Below are 15,532 nucleotides of genomic sequence, written 5' to 3'. Positions count from 1 at the left end.
TCCTTGTGCGTTTTAATGACAATTGTTCCCGGGGCATATATGGTCGATGTAGTGTTTAGCCTCCACATCGCCTACGACAGCTCCAAAGTATCTGAAGGCCGGCCAGGAACAACGGCGTCGATGTTCGCAAAGGTGGGTGTTTCACCACGTTGTTTACATTTGCCAACAAACGTTCATTTGTAGTGTGAAAATCCTCATTATCGTCGAAGTAAATTGCAGTTTATATCTATTTACAAACAGTTATTTGGTTTATGCACCATAAGTTTCACAAACAACACAAAATTCGTCGTTTATAACGTTCTCAGTTTGCAACACTTTTTTGCAATATTTACATTTTAACAAAGTTCACTGTGTCTCAGCATGTTTACATCGTTAATTATGAAAGCTTACATTTCGTGGTCATATTTCAAAATATGTTGACAATATGCAAAGTTTTAACACATACACAAATATATATAAATTTAGAAGAATATGCATGCGAAATATTTACACTAAAAATTATACTAAGTCCCATTGGCTACATTCTTTTATTGAGGTTTATGGTCATTTTCATTTTCTTTATTAAGGTTTTGGCGTGCCAAGGGATATAAGACTTAATATTTAAAGCTCGGGCTTTCCTTCGTTTATTATTTATTTCTTTCTTTTGATTCCATATCTTGGCTGGCTAGTGGTTGACCAGGCTTGTAATGCCATCAATATTCATGTCTTTTTATTCATACCTGAAAGTTTACTGTCACACAATATGTTCTTACATTCCATAAACAAGCAATACCCGGCTGCAGGAGGTGGTAGGATAATGGAGAAAGAAAGAAAGATAGACTGGAAGAAACTATTCACTACCTATAAACTACCAAATCCTACAGCTACTACATAAAAAGAGAACACAATACAGTATAACGTTTGCATCACCTTCAAGGGGTGTGTGAATGGAGGTGCTTACAATTTACCAAATCATGGGTAAATGTAAGTGTCCTTACGTCAAGTCTGTGTAGTGTAACATCATGACAGATTCTCTGTTTGTGTTCTGACTGTCCGTATGACTAAGTGTATTATACATTAACAAATCCTTGCATGAATAAATCACATAGCTGCTCAGTACTTCCTCGATATCTCCACTTCTTGTGGATACCTCTATACAAATGGAAAATATATCTCACAGAGATTGTCTCTTTCATAATGTGTATTATATAATAACATACCAAATTTCCTCTCAAGAGTTCAACCATGAACTTTCTTCTACTTTAGTGAAGGTTAAACATCATGTATGTGACGTATATATATCATTTCTTTCTATAAAACATAAATAAAGAACATAGTATTATAATTGACAGTATAATATCTCTTCCGCAGTGTCTGTTGCTCGACGTTGGTTGCACTGGTGGTCACTGCTCCTTTGCACTTACCTTGCATTACCTGAAAAGTCAAATGTTGTCTTCAATGTAGATGTAATTTTGTCATCTGTTCGCTTAAGTGGAAGTGTTGTACGAATCGCAAAACGGCCTTAATAACTCTCCTATCTTTCGTTTCCTCAGGGTTTTCTGTCATGTGTAAGTATAATAAAGGCTAACATGGCACTAAATTTCACTTTCATATACACAAATGTATTCACATGAGGGCTGTGTGAAAACTATATTTCAACTTAAGTTCCTTAAAATATCATTCTCCTGTCTGAACACGAACTATAAATGTCTTCTTCCACACAGTGGCTAAACAAAACTTAAGAAAAGGTTACCAAGTTACACTTCTGAAATAAATTAAAGCTAATGTGTTTCCAAGTTACATTCTTATTACATTTCTTTCAACAGCTGTAATCATCATTATGTTCACTCTGATTTTCTTGCATTCGTTCATTTTCAAGAGCACTGAAAATAGATTCACATTTAACATCTTGTAGTCACGTGTTCTAACTCATCACAAATGTTTTCTTTCAAACTGAAATTCTTACGTAATCTTAAAGATGTAGACTGTTTACTCACTTCTCTATGTAGCACAATATTACCAAAACATTCTCACTCATTCCTTACTCACATATTCATCATAATATATATATATTCTTATACATTAAACATATTCCTCATCAAACATTAATATATCACATATGTGGGGCCATTTGGCACTTCCATTCTCATAAAACTCCAATAATATTTTCCCCAAATAATCTCTTGTCTCCATCAACTACTTCACAGTAACTTACCTTCTTATATTAACTTAAATATTAACTCATTCATACTGATCATTCATTCTTACATCCTCATTCATTCTGCTACATACCTATGTCATTACTGATTTCAACAGCTATTATCTCCTGTCATTAGAGTGCCTTGAAATAACTAATTGTTGATTCACCTTATAATTTACAATTAACAACAAATGTAACCTGTGTAGATCTCATTTCTATATGAATATCTTTTCTCATTCAGTAAGTGTACTCACCTGGGTTTACATTCTCTTCATAATTATGTGTACAAATGTAACTGCAGTATATAATTTCCATAAATGAATGTTTGTGTTCTTAGGCTGTGTAACTTAATGTTTGTGTATTCAATACAAATATTTATGATCTCGTTTCACACCAACTTGCTCATGTTCAACTTAGTTATCATTATATTATGTTGTTTTAGTGCACAAAGGGTTTTAAATGTCTGTGGGGATGCAGCCCCCTTGGCTTGTGAGATAACGGATATACTAGGGAGTAACAACCTGGGTGAGGTATGCTTGCTATTCTGAAAGGACCTGAATATAATAGCTGCCATTTTCTGTTCAGTTGTTTTAATTTTGTGGACTTGGGATGTGAACGCAAAAGAACAAGGTCATCAACCTGATAGGTTTGTGTATTAGTAACATGTTTATCATACTTCTCTTTCCTGATCTTGGCTTTGTTGCACAACATAGTGTATGCCTATCTTACTTTCTCTTCCAAAGGTGTATGTGTTGTGGATGCGATTAGCTTTGGAATGGGCATAGCCCACTTGTTCTGTTCAGGTTTGTTTAATAATAATTCCTGTGGTGGGTATCCTGTTGAGGCATGAGGCAAATTGTTTACTATCTGCTCAAAGGGTGCTAAAAATTCGATCCACTTTGTGTGTTTGCGAGGTGAATGTATTCTCATGAATTGACCAAACTCTCTAAAAATCCTTTCTACGGGGTTCCCTTCCGGGTGAAATGCTGATGTAAGAATATGTTTGATGTTATGTGTGGTAACAAAAGATTTCCATTTTCTTCCCGTAAAATAGGGTGCGTTATCCGTGATAATGCTGTGGGGTTTGTCGAACCTTGTAAAGTAACTGTTAGTCAAACGTCTAGCAATAGCAGATGCGTTGACAGTGCGGATAGCATACAATTTTAAGTATTTTGAGAAGACATCAAATACAGCAACGATGTATTTCACACCTCCACGAGCTCTGGAATAAGGTCCGGCGATATCCAACGATACTAACTCCAAAGGTCGTGTTGGTACAATAGGATGTAATTCATTCAAAGATGATCGGTTGGAAAATTTTGCTTTTTGGCAGATGATACATTTATGATCAATTTGCAACACTCACCGACGCAGATTGGGAAAATAACAGTACTGTACTATTTTATCAGTGAATTTGGTGACTCTGTAGTGTCCCCAAGTTTTGTGTGTGAACAGAATAAAATCGTCAACATGCGCGTCGGGTAGACAAACACACCAATGGTGCGAGTCTGGGGTACGCCTATGAAAAAGTACATTTTTGTGTATTGTGTAATATTTTTGTAAATGTGAAGAAGGATCTGTACGTAATTTCTTTTTGATATTTGACCACCTGGGGTCGCTGTCCTGAAGTGAAGCAAAGTTCTTGCACATATTGCAGTAGTATGGGGGGTATGTACCATCATACATAAGTAAGATGTTAAAGTCTGATGTTTGCTCGGAATGTTCCGAAAAATCCTGTATGCTTTAGGGCAAACGGGACAGGGCATCGGCTACTACGTTTGATTTACCTTTAATGTAAATAATTTCGAAGCTGTATTCTTGGAGTGAAAGGCACCACCGGGTGAGCCGTGAATGAAGCAATTTGCATGATAGCAAGAAAGAAAGGGCTTGGTGGTCTGTGTATATGCGAGTATGTTTACCCCAAAGAAAGTAGCGAAACTTACGAAATGCCCAAATAATGGCAAGAGCCTCCCGCTCCGTCACCGAGTACGACCTCTCGCACTCAGTGAGCGTACGGCTCGCAAAACTTATCGGTTTGATGACAGATCGTCTTGATTCGGATTGAATTTGAAATAGAAAAGCTCCAAGGCCGTATGATGACGAATCCGTGGCTAGGCAAAAATCTGACGTCATGTCAGGGTGGCAGAGGAGGGGTGCGTTCGCCAATGCATCTTTAATAGCCTGAAAATCAGCTTGGCAAAACTCTGTCCATCTCCAAATTGCGTTCTTTTTCAGTAGAGTTAGCAGGTGAGAGCTGTTCAGAAGCTGTTTTGAAACAAACTTCCGAAAGAAAGAAGATAATCCTAAGAATGCTTTCAACTGTTTCCGGTTTTGTGGAGGAGGGAAATTACGAATAGCATCAGTCTTCTTAGAATCGGGACGAATGCCTTCCAGCGAGACAATATGGCCTAAAAACTTGATTTCACGTGTGTCTAGCACCAATCTGACATTGCCATCTTGCTTGCCTACCGCCAGGATAGGACTGCAATAAGGGGAATGTGATTTTTCTATGACACCCCAGGTCAACATACGCTCGATTTCACATAAAACTGCAGGTTTCTTCGCCCATGGAATATTATAATGTGTCCTACAATAAGCCTTATGTGGCTTAACATCCATTTTGTAGCTGTACCCTCTGATTACACCAGGCCTCTCACTGAAAATAATAATTTGTACAATTCTTCTTGCTGTTGTTTCGTTAAATAGTCAGATTCGACACATTTCTGATACAATAAATCCTGCTCAGTCTCCTGATAGTCTGAATCTTCAGGTGTTAAATTACATTCATTAACTATGGTAGGATATACCAATTGAAATTGACTTACTTCGTAATGTTTTTGTCGTGGTTCAATCATCTTGTTAAGTTCAACATTAATTAGTCGTTCTCCTACAGATAATTGACATATGCCATTACTTAAATCTATGATTGCTTTGTGTTCATTCAAGAAGTCCTTCCCTAGGATGCAGTGTACGATAAGCTTGTCTACAATCAGAAAATTACACTTGAACTGTGTATTGGAAAATGTGAAGTTAACAAGGGCTTGCAGGCGTATGTTCTTAGATTTAGTACCTGTGGCACTAACCACGTGGCAATTCTGTACAGCTAATGTAGGTATGTTTATAATTTGTTTCAATTCCTTATAGAATGCGGTTGACATCACACTTGCAGCAGCACCACTATCGAATAAAATTTGTACATCATAATCGTTAAACTTAACCCATGCCGCAGCTTGTATGAATTCTTTAACACAACTGTCTGATTTAATGTTTATCTCGTCGGTTAATTCCTGTTCTGCTGTCATTTTGTCATCGTACCTGAAGAAACAAACCGTGTCAGCCGTTCCGCTCTTACAACACCTCACGACCGAAGCACGAGCGCTTAGCTCGGTCGTCGATTGTTTTCCGTCGTCTGCTGTGTTTGGCCGGGTTCATTGACCAGCTCCACTATGTTTACATTCCGGCCGGTTGGCGCCCACGCGTCAGCTGATGGCGCGCCGCAATTGTTATTGCTACTTCGTGGCGGGGAGTGCATGACTGTACTGGAGAACGGCGGCGGATTCCGTGGAGGGTTATGATTTGTCATGCGTGAATGTTGTGTGTTCCACATATTCGAACGGTGATTGTTGGGATTGTTATTGTTTTGATGATAATTATGTCTGTTATATGGCATGTTCTTGTCAAAGTAGCCCGGGTTGTACCGGTTATTCTCACGTCTCCCATTGCGGTTGTTGTTGTACTGTCTGTGATTTTCATTTTGCATGTAGTTACCATTTTGATATGGGTGATAATTATTGTTGTTATTATTATTCCACGAATTTCTGCGGTTGTTCCTACCGTCACACAGGTTTCCATTTGATTATGTTTCGCGCGCAGTCATCGTACTGTGTCGCGGCGCGGAGGGATGGTTCCACCAACCACCGTCACTACGGTTCCTTTGGGGTGGGTGCTGATTTTGGTTACTAATATGAGTAAAATTTGAATGGCGTGAATAGCCTCTGTAAACTACGTCCATTTGATCTAAGAAGTTTAAGAAAGTCTTAACGTCATTCTCCGGTACTCCTATTAATCTGTCTCGGTGTGGAAAGGGTAAGTGGCTCTTTAAAGTGTCAATTATCGCTGGCAAGTAGGCTGGTTTGGTCCAGTACAGTGTCTTGTCTAGGTACCTCTCAAAGTATTGTCTTAACGTCTCTTTTATAGGTTCATAGGCCTCGGGGTTCCACACTTCTCTCTTTAGACTCTGTTGCTCATTCTCGGACCAGAATTCGTCCAAGAAGGCTTGTTCGAACTGTTCAAACGTAAGGCACCGCCGTTTCATAGCGGCACCCCACTTAGCTGCTCTTCCTCTCATGAGATTGGTGACGTATCTGATTTTATCGACTTCTGACCAACTACGTGGAAAAACACCGTCAAATGATCTAATAAACACAATAGGGTGAACTTTGTGCTTGTCCTCACTGGAAAATGTCTGGAAATACCCATGCCTTACAAACGTGTCATCGGCCATGCCGGTTGGTATAGCACTATTGACGTGGTTTGTGTCACTTGCCACTCTAGGTGTACCGTAATATTGCTCGTTTGGTGGAAAAGAAAGCGGCACATTGTTATTTTGACTTGAAATAGGTGATTCCACAATAGGTGTTCTGTCTGTGTCATTAGCCATGGTTTTAGCTGTTTCGTCGTTCTCTGACGATGCATTTGCACCAATGTCTTTGCATGTGTCTTTGTTTTTGAAAGTATGTCCTGTGTAATTGTTTCAAGTGTTTTGTCCAGATAGTCGCCACACAATTTACATTCGTGTAGAATTCTCTCGGTCATGTTGGTGTAGTTGTTTAGTGACGCGAGGTCCGCTCGGTCTTCTAGTTTTTCTATCTTTTCTTTGAGGTGGGTTTGTTCAAGAACTACCATTGTGAGTTGTTGGGTAATATTTCCCACTTCTTCAGTCAGCTTTTCTTGGGTGGAGGTAGCTGAAGTGTGGGCCTGAGCTAACTCTTCCACACGGGTGTTCACTTCCTGCTGCACATTAACTATTTGAGTTAACTGATTCTCACATCGGGTGATATTGTTTTTTGTTTCATGTGTGAATGTAACCAAAGTTTCTTCCTGTTTAGTGACTCGGTCGGACAATGTCTCAAACCGCTGGCTGAGCTGTTGAGTGGTGTCATTTAATTCTGTCATCTGTTTTGTCGTTCGTTCAAAATTTTCGGTCATAGTACGGTTCAATATGTCAATTTTCTGACTAACGTGTCGTTTCATATTTGCAAATAACTCTAATAGTCGGTCCAGTTTGTCAGTTTCCTGTGTCCGATTTGTGTCACATTGCTGAATTTGTCTCATATTCGGTTCTGACATTGATGTTAACAATGGCGCTGACGGTCTAGTCTCGCGTCCATTCCACATTTCGTCATTTAAAGTCGCCATCTGTATTATCACAAATGTTGCGAGTTTCAGGCAAAATCATTGCATTGATCTGTGACCTCGTCCACAGGGGGAAACGCGGACTCTCTTGTTGGTTGAAAGATGAATCTACTTCACTTAACTCATCTGCCGAAACTATCTCTACCTTACCGCGTTCCATTCTAATGGGATGTATAATCGTAAGTCAAAAAGGGAATAATATAAGTCTGATTAATAAAGACTTGACTCAAATTTAGGATGAAATATTTTCTCGTCAATGTAAATGATTGCTCTATTGCAAACAATGGTTGAGAAAGATGCAGCAGGGCGGAGAAAATTTTTCGTAACAAATGACTGTTTGGCGGTCAAATTCACGATCTTCATATGCTACAACAGTACTATAATAAACCACAAACTACAATAGAGATAGATAATTTTTGAAAAATCTAGAAGAAAACTACAGGATGCGTGGAAAGGGAAAAATGGATTCTGCAGTTGGCTATTGAATGTTTGAATGAAACATAATTGTGTGACTCACCATTAAATTTTCTGTCCTGCAGCGGCTGGTCAAACACTTCTGCGTAAATCGTATTCGTCAAAATATGGATTTTCTTAGTACATCTCCATCGGATAATCACCAAAAGGTCTCAAAATAACAGTTTTGTATCAATATATGCCATGAAAAGAAAACAGATTGAATTAGTTACAAAAATTCTTTACAATATTGTTGTATAATCATTTGCTTAGGTACAATAAAGTTGGTGTTTTCGTTACCCTTTAAACTTCACGATTTTTGGTTATTCTCTGTTGGGAAAAAATACATATTAAAGTTTCAAATTTGCTCAAAAACGACACATCCGAAAATTGCGTCCTGTCGTGGGAGCCAGTTGTAGTGGTTAATAAAAAAAAAAAAAAAATAAAAGCGAGAAGAAAAGAAAAAGAAAAAAGGTTGAAAATGTGGGAAGAAATCGTAAGTGAAAATGTTTTTTTTAATCGTTAATGACCGTGAAAAAAGGGAAAGAAAGAAAGAAATGCAGATCGGACTTCGTATTACAGAAAAGCTATAGTTGAGGTGGTCCTTGTGGCGCTTTTGAGCAAAAGTTAAACCAATTTCCACTACAAAAATTATTGAAAAGAAACAGAGAATAACAAAATGTAACTGACAGGGGGAAGTGGCGTAGATAAGAGTTCATCCTTTACCAGGTTAACTTGTCTTCTTTCGTGCGGCGTCCAGGTCTTCAAAAATCTCCTTCATTTCGGCGTGAAAAGTCTGCTCCGAAATCTTGCAATCGTCCCGGAATCACTAATTCATACCAATTAAAATCATCTTGATACTGTATGCAATTTAATTTACTTTGCTACTTCCATCCTCCGAATTTCTTAACAACTTCCACAATATGTCTACACATTAAAATCAGATCAAGACTAGCTAATAAGGTTTTTTTTAACGTCTTCATCAGATCACGTCTGCTTTCAAGAGACAATCAAGAAACGGATAGAAAAACAAAAAAAGAGTTACAATTTTAGTATTTTCTCTGCCGTCGAGCGCTCATACCGCTGCGACAGTATAATTTTTATCTGAGGGAACGTGTGTAGCGCGGCGAAATTCAAAGTCCCGCTATATCAGTATGACCGTGAAACATTATCACTCCACACACCGTAACTCCTATACCACCAAAACTGTCACGTTCGACAACGTTCCTGGAAACATTATTAGTTTCTACCTCTAACCATTTGAGGGTACGTCCAGAATCATGTCGGACGTGATTGTTTTGGTGGTCCAGCTGTTACGGTACGGGAGCGAATAATGTTGCACTGGCGTACCGACCTCCAAGTCTTTGAGCACGGTGCTCGCGATGGCCAACGCTGGAGTACCACTGCACTCTTTCCCCATGTGCGTTTCTTCAGAGGCGCATTCGGCTCTGACTTCTTTTTTATGGATGACGACGCGACCGCATCGAATAGCACAGCTAGAGGGACCTCTCGAAACGAAAGGATATTCGAAGGATGAAGTGGTCCCATGGAGCGGGTGTCGTTTCTAATCGTCTTTTTGTTACTTTCCGTGCTATACTGTAGCACTTCTTTCTATGTACGGTCCACATTTCATTGACATATGTAACTTGGCAGTGACACATGGTGTGAAACTTACTTTTGTCCTTAAGTTTTCCACTTCAGTGTACAAAAGAAAATAAAAATTTCAATTATTGAACTATCCCCAAATACATATGACTTTCTTACACACCTTTTTACCCTTACATTCATTTTCTGTCCTTTGTATGTATCCATGTGTTCTTCTCTATGTACTAAGGGCACATAGTACACATTTTCACCAACTCATTGGTCACATGTAATCATTTTTCTGTACATTGCCTGTTCTGCAGCACGCTGCACACTGTCTCGCTCACGTGCTATAGGGCTGACTGGCGGATCGTGGGATCTGTACGTGGTGAGAACACATTGAGTTGGATGGTGTGTGTGTGTGTGTGTGTGTGTGTGTCTGCGCGCGATTTTTTAAAATTTTGTTGCGATAAACTGCGACTGAGCTTGAAAACTGTTATTACTCTTTTGGTCATCGAACGTGTTTTAATTCTCATGTATGGCCTTCTGTATGAAATACTCTTCCTTTAGAGGGTCTGTTCCCTTCGTTTTGTCGTTACGGCATAAGACAACCGTATCTGTTCAAATGGCTCTGAGCACTATGGGACTCAACTGCTGAGGTCAGTAGTCCCCTAGAACTTAGAACTAGGTAAACCTAACTAACCTAAGGACATCACAAACATCCATGCCCGAGGCAGGATTCGAACCTGCGACCGTAGCGGTCTTGCGGTTCCAGACTGCAGCGCCTTTAACCGCACGGCCACTTCGGCCGGCCAACCGTATCTGTTCTTTATCCCAGTGCGGTGGTGACTATCTTTCATAAGTGGAATGGATGCACTCACTATACAGTGGCCTCATATATTTTTTTAATCTGTTATTACGATTTCTTGCAGTCATTTCAATATACAGGGTGTCAAAAAACAAATATCCCATATTTCAGTAGTGTAACTCGTTTAAAATGGAAAAATGCATTGTGTGCTTTGCGAAAATTATGTGGCGAATTAATATTCCACATCTCCCGTGGGAAAATTTCGTTTCTTCTATTTTTAAAGTATATATTCTGTAGATTAATGTCAACTCCAGCACATTATAATCAGGCCATCTAAGAGTTACTTCCCCAGAACTAGAAGCCCTAGTAAAAATGACTGCTAAATGTCCTTAACACATAATTTCTTTATATTCTTTAAAAATACACCAAGTAGTCCAAGTGGATAAAGTATTTCGTTTTTCTTACTTCTTATTTTTCCATTATTAAGAACATGTCCTTCTAAGCTTATTTTATCAGCAAGAGATGAAGTCAAATATAACATAGATGTTGATGAAATAGAAGGATGCTCGATTCTAGATAAAATATTATTACCCTTCTTTATGGCCACAAAATCAAACAGTTTTGCCACGTACTTACCGATTAATTTTTTATTGGATTTTCCATCATATGTTGGATAATCTGTGTCCAGTTAACAGGAGCATTGAGACACGCACCTTAAAAGGTGTGAGCACTTGTACATCTTCGCTACTGTGAAACACATAGCTGTTTGCTATTACATACTACCTAGAAAGTGCAGTAAACAAATGAGGACACATTCCATCGATACAGCATGCATAAAACATCTGTTAGTGTTGTTACTGTCAACCGTACCGACTATTCTCCGTAAGTGCAGCGCATTCGTTAAGCCTTATGGAACCAATTTATGATGTGACAAGTTTCTGAAATTCTTTTACGTCGCAGATTTATGCTTGCAGTTGGCAGCATAATAAACCCTATTAGTCGACACGGGGAATGACAGACACGATCTTCTGTTACGGTCTGGCAAATGGAGGCAACCGTCGAACCGATGTCCTGTATGCTGAAAAATGTCCCGAACGCAGGATATCATCTGCACAATTATTCTTTCATCTTTACCCTACCAGACTTAACAAAACACAAACTGGCTTTATTGGAAGTAATGTATGCAGTTCACTTGTGCAGAATTGTGAACACAAACAGATGTTTTCTGCGAGTTGTGACCGTGGAGGATAACAGAGGAATGTGTCCTCATTCTTTTACTGCAATCTATAGGCCCTTCCTAAGGGCAAAGGGCTTTCAATACAACTGATGTGCTTCACAGTAGGAAAGATAAACAAATGCTCATAGTTCTTAAAGGTATACATTTTAGAACCAGTGCTAACTGGACTTTTTTCCTTGTTTTGATTTATATTACCATGTCCGATAATATGGAATACTTTTTTTTAACAATTTGTGCTTACAGTTGCAACTATTACCCGTTAACTCGTATATTCCCGACTGTTCTATTTACCTTTCACTTCTGTCACAATTTTTAATTACATTTTATTATACTATCTGTATTAAAGAGTTCATTAATTTTGTATTTTTTTGAAGACGTTAATAATCCTGTGTGTGAGTCGATTGCTGTATATTACGGCGTGGCATTTGTGCCTGTGGGGAGGGATGAGTTTTCTGGTGAGCGTGCATTGTGTGTTACTATTACGTGACGTTAGATCTGGATTGTTTTTAATTTTGCAATCTTCTGTTGATGATTCTATTCCGTTCATCTTGATACTTCTTTTCGCATGACAAAGGCGGAACATGTTTGGTAGAAAAGTTGCAAAAGATCTTTTGTTTTTCGTATTTATGTGATGAAGCATCCCTTCACGCACGCGCCCGAAAATACCCTCCGTATTTTGGATCTTCGCAGTAGCAACGGGTTTGCGGCTTTGAGGTCCATTTGGGACTCTACTGGAATTCTGTACACGAGCTCCTTCGTACAATCCCAAAAGAAAAAAAAATATCTAGTGGATTTAAGTCCTGGAATCTTGCTGGCCGACAAATTGGTCTGCGTCGCCCAGTCCGTTTATTTGAGTAGGATATTTCAATAGGTTCTAGCTCAGTTATCATAAGCTAGATTACGCATTTATTTCCCTCGCTCGTTCACTAGCTCACAAAAACTTACCTAGAACCTACTGAATTATCTTACTGTAGTCCAATTTTCAGGTCAAAACCACGTATTTTCGTTTAAAAATAACAACTGAGGAGAAATGGCAGCGAACATTTACAATATACAGAGTCATTCTTAATAACGTTTAAAAACCCTAGAAGTATCGTAGCTGACGCTGAAACAATGTTATATAAGACACATGGGCACAAACGACATGAAGTATCGCAAAAGCGAATGACAGATCTTGACCAAGTGACGTCAGAAGATGGCGCACGTGTTGCGGTTGAGCCTATCGGGCTGTCCCACTGGCTCGTCCCAACCTACGTTAAGCAGTCGCATCCGCATACACTTCAGTGTATGGGTGTAAGGGACAAAAAGAAAGACACATAAACTAAGAACAGCACTTAATTGGTTGCAGGGAGGACAATAATTTTGTAGCTTCTGCATTTACAAAAGATCAAATTTACAAAACCTGTTCGAAATTTGCGTTTTCTGGCCCAATGCAAATATCGCATCACGCACTCATCCCTTGACGCACAGATATTCAATACCTTCCTTATTTTGGATCTTCGCAGTGGCAACGGCTTTGCCGCCGGTGAGTCCAATTGGGGACTAGTGTATTTAAATCCGAGGATCTTGTTGGCCACAAAATTGGTCTGCGTCGCCTAGTCCAACTATCCGAGTAGCATAATCCAGTAGGTTGTAGCTCAGTTTTCGTACGTTAGCTCACTCGTTTGTTTCACTCTCTCGTTCACTACCTCACAAAAACTTCCCTACGACCTACTGAATTATCCTACTATAGTCCAATTTTTGAGGCAAAATCATGTATTTTCATTTAAAAAACTCCTATTTCCTATTTAATTACTTAAAAAATTAATAAAAATTAATATTTTTTATTGTCAAAGTCACTAATTATAAATTAATTATATTTTCGCATAAATGGTGAACATAAGAAAATAAATCAAATGAATTACAGTGAACATATTGCTTTTTGGTTAATGTTTAGGCAGTCACTTTTTGTTACTACTGAAAACTTTTTATATTGTAATTTATCTTCTTCATTTACATGTTATATATTAAATAAATTCATTATCAAAGAGTCCAAAAACGTTCAGCGTCATATGAACAAACCCCACACAGGGAATTTGTCAGCTTCTCTTTTTTCCTCATCTTCTCATCTTCCAGGCTTTTTTTCCTCAAGTCCTTTTCATTAACTTTCTAATAGCTGCTCTTCTTCTGCATCTGTTACCCGTTGCCTTTAATTGAGGTGGCAGAGCTTCTGCAGCAACATCTCAGCATTTGATGATCCCCACTGCTTGGGTGGCCGGCCCACTTCCGGTCTGGGTCAACTGGGAGCACAGGCAGTTGTTTGCAGTTTGTATATATACTCGGTATTCGACAGACAAAGAATGTTCAAATATTGTCATTTTCGTATGCTTCTTTTGGCTGTAAATAAATTATTTTTTACAATTTTATATTTTATTTGAAGAGATGGTATGCAAATAATATGTAATGATAATTACAATAGTCAAATTAACATTAGGAAAAATAAATTAAATTTAAAATCAAGAATGCTCCCCTGTTAATTTAAATGGATGAAACATCAGTGTCATCTGTTGACAGAAGTTAGACTCTAGTTAGTTCATACTAATCCTTACAGATGCAGGTACAGTTCGATACATGTAAAATGAATCTACTGTACAGTTTGATACATGTAAAATGCATGTAATGTACAATTTGATGATACATCTAAATCGTATCTAGTGTACAGTCACTGATAACACAAATTTTTCATCAAATATATCCAAATCATCACTGTAGTAGGCTATATACCGAATGTCATTGAAATAAGTTAATAAACCAAGAAGTCGATTTTCATGACTCAGCACTTTTGGACTTGTGAGTTTCTCAGGCAAATATTAAGCGATTTCAAAAATTAAAAATGCTATCACAATCTACAGAAAAGGAACTATTCAGAAAAAAATGACAAAAATTTCATATCATATTCTAATTGACATAATGAATTATACAGTTCTTGTTTCCTCCACCTTTCTGAAAATACTTCAAAATGAACTGCAAATATGAAGTTAAGATTTGTATAAGTTTTAAATTTTTTTTCATTTATATAATCAAAAAATTTATATAATTAAAAATGTCAGTAAGTATTCTGTGTTGTGCATTGTAAGTTAAATTTTTCTTACCATACATACCTATATAACCAAAAGTGTCATTCAGAAATTTGTCACTGAAAGTTACAGAAAGTTTCATACGTGCTTTATGTGAAGTTACCACATTCTTTCTATGAGTCATGTTAATCACATAGATCAGATATTTGAAATGAAATTATATGGAGTTATATCAGTGTCTGATTTCAGTAGTGTAACTCGTTTAAAATGGAAAAATGCATTGTGTGCTTTGCGAAAATTATGTGGCGAATTAATATTCCACATCTCCCATGGGAAAATTTCGTTTCTTCTATTTTTAAAGTATATATTCTGTAGATTAATTTCAACTCCAGCACATTATAATCAGGCCATCTAAGAGTTACTTCCCCAGAACTAGAAGCCCTAGTAAAAATGACTGCTAAATATCCTTAACACATAATTTCTTTATATTCTTTAAAAATACACCAAGTAGTCCAAGTGGATAAAGTATTTCGTTTTTCTAACTTCTTATTTTTCCATTATTAAGAACATGTCCTTCTAAGCTTATTTTATCAGCAAGAGATGAAGTCAAATATAACACAGATGTTGATGAAATAGAAGGATGCTCGATTCTAGATAAAATATTAATTCCCTTCTTTATGGCCACAAAATCAAACAGTTTTGCCACGTACTTACTGATTAATTTTTTTATTGGATTTTCCATCATATGTTGGATAATCTGATTCTGACCCATCATGATTAGCTATAACAGTTGTAAAGTT

The sequence above is a fragment of the Schistocerca cancellata genome, chromosome 1 (assembly GCF_023864275.1).
Source record: "Schistocerca cancellata isolate TAMUIC-IGC-003103 chromosome 1, iqSchCanc2.1, whole genome shotgun sequence".
In the NCBI taxonomy this organism is placed as follows: Eukaryota; Metazoa; Arthropoda; class Insecta; order Orthoptera; family Acrididae; genus Schistocerca; species Schistocerca cancellata.
The sequence above is the reverse complement of the archived record's forward strand: the minus strand, read 5'-3'. Positions refer to the sequence as shown.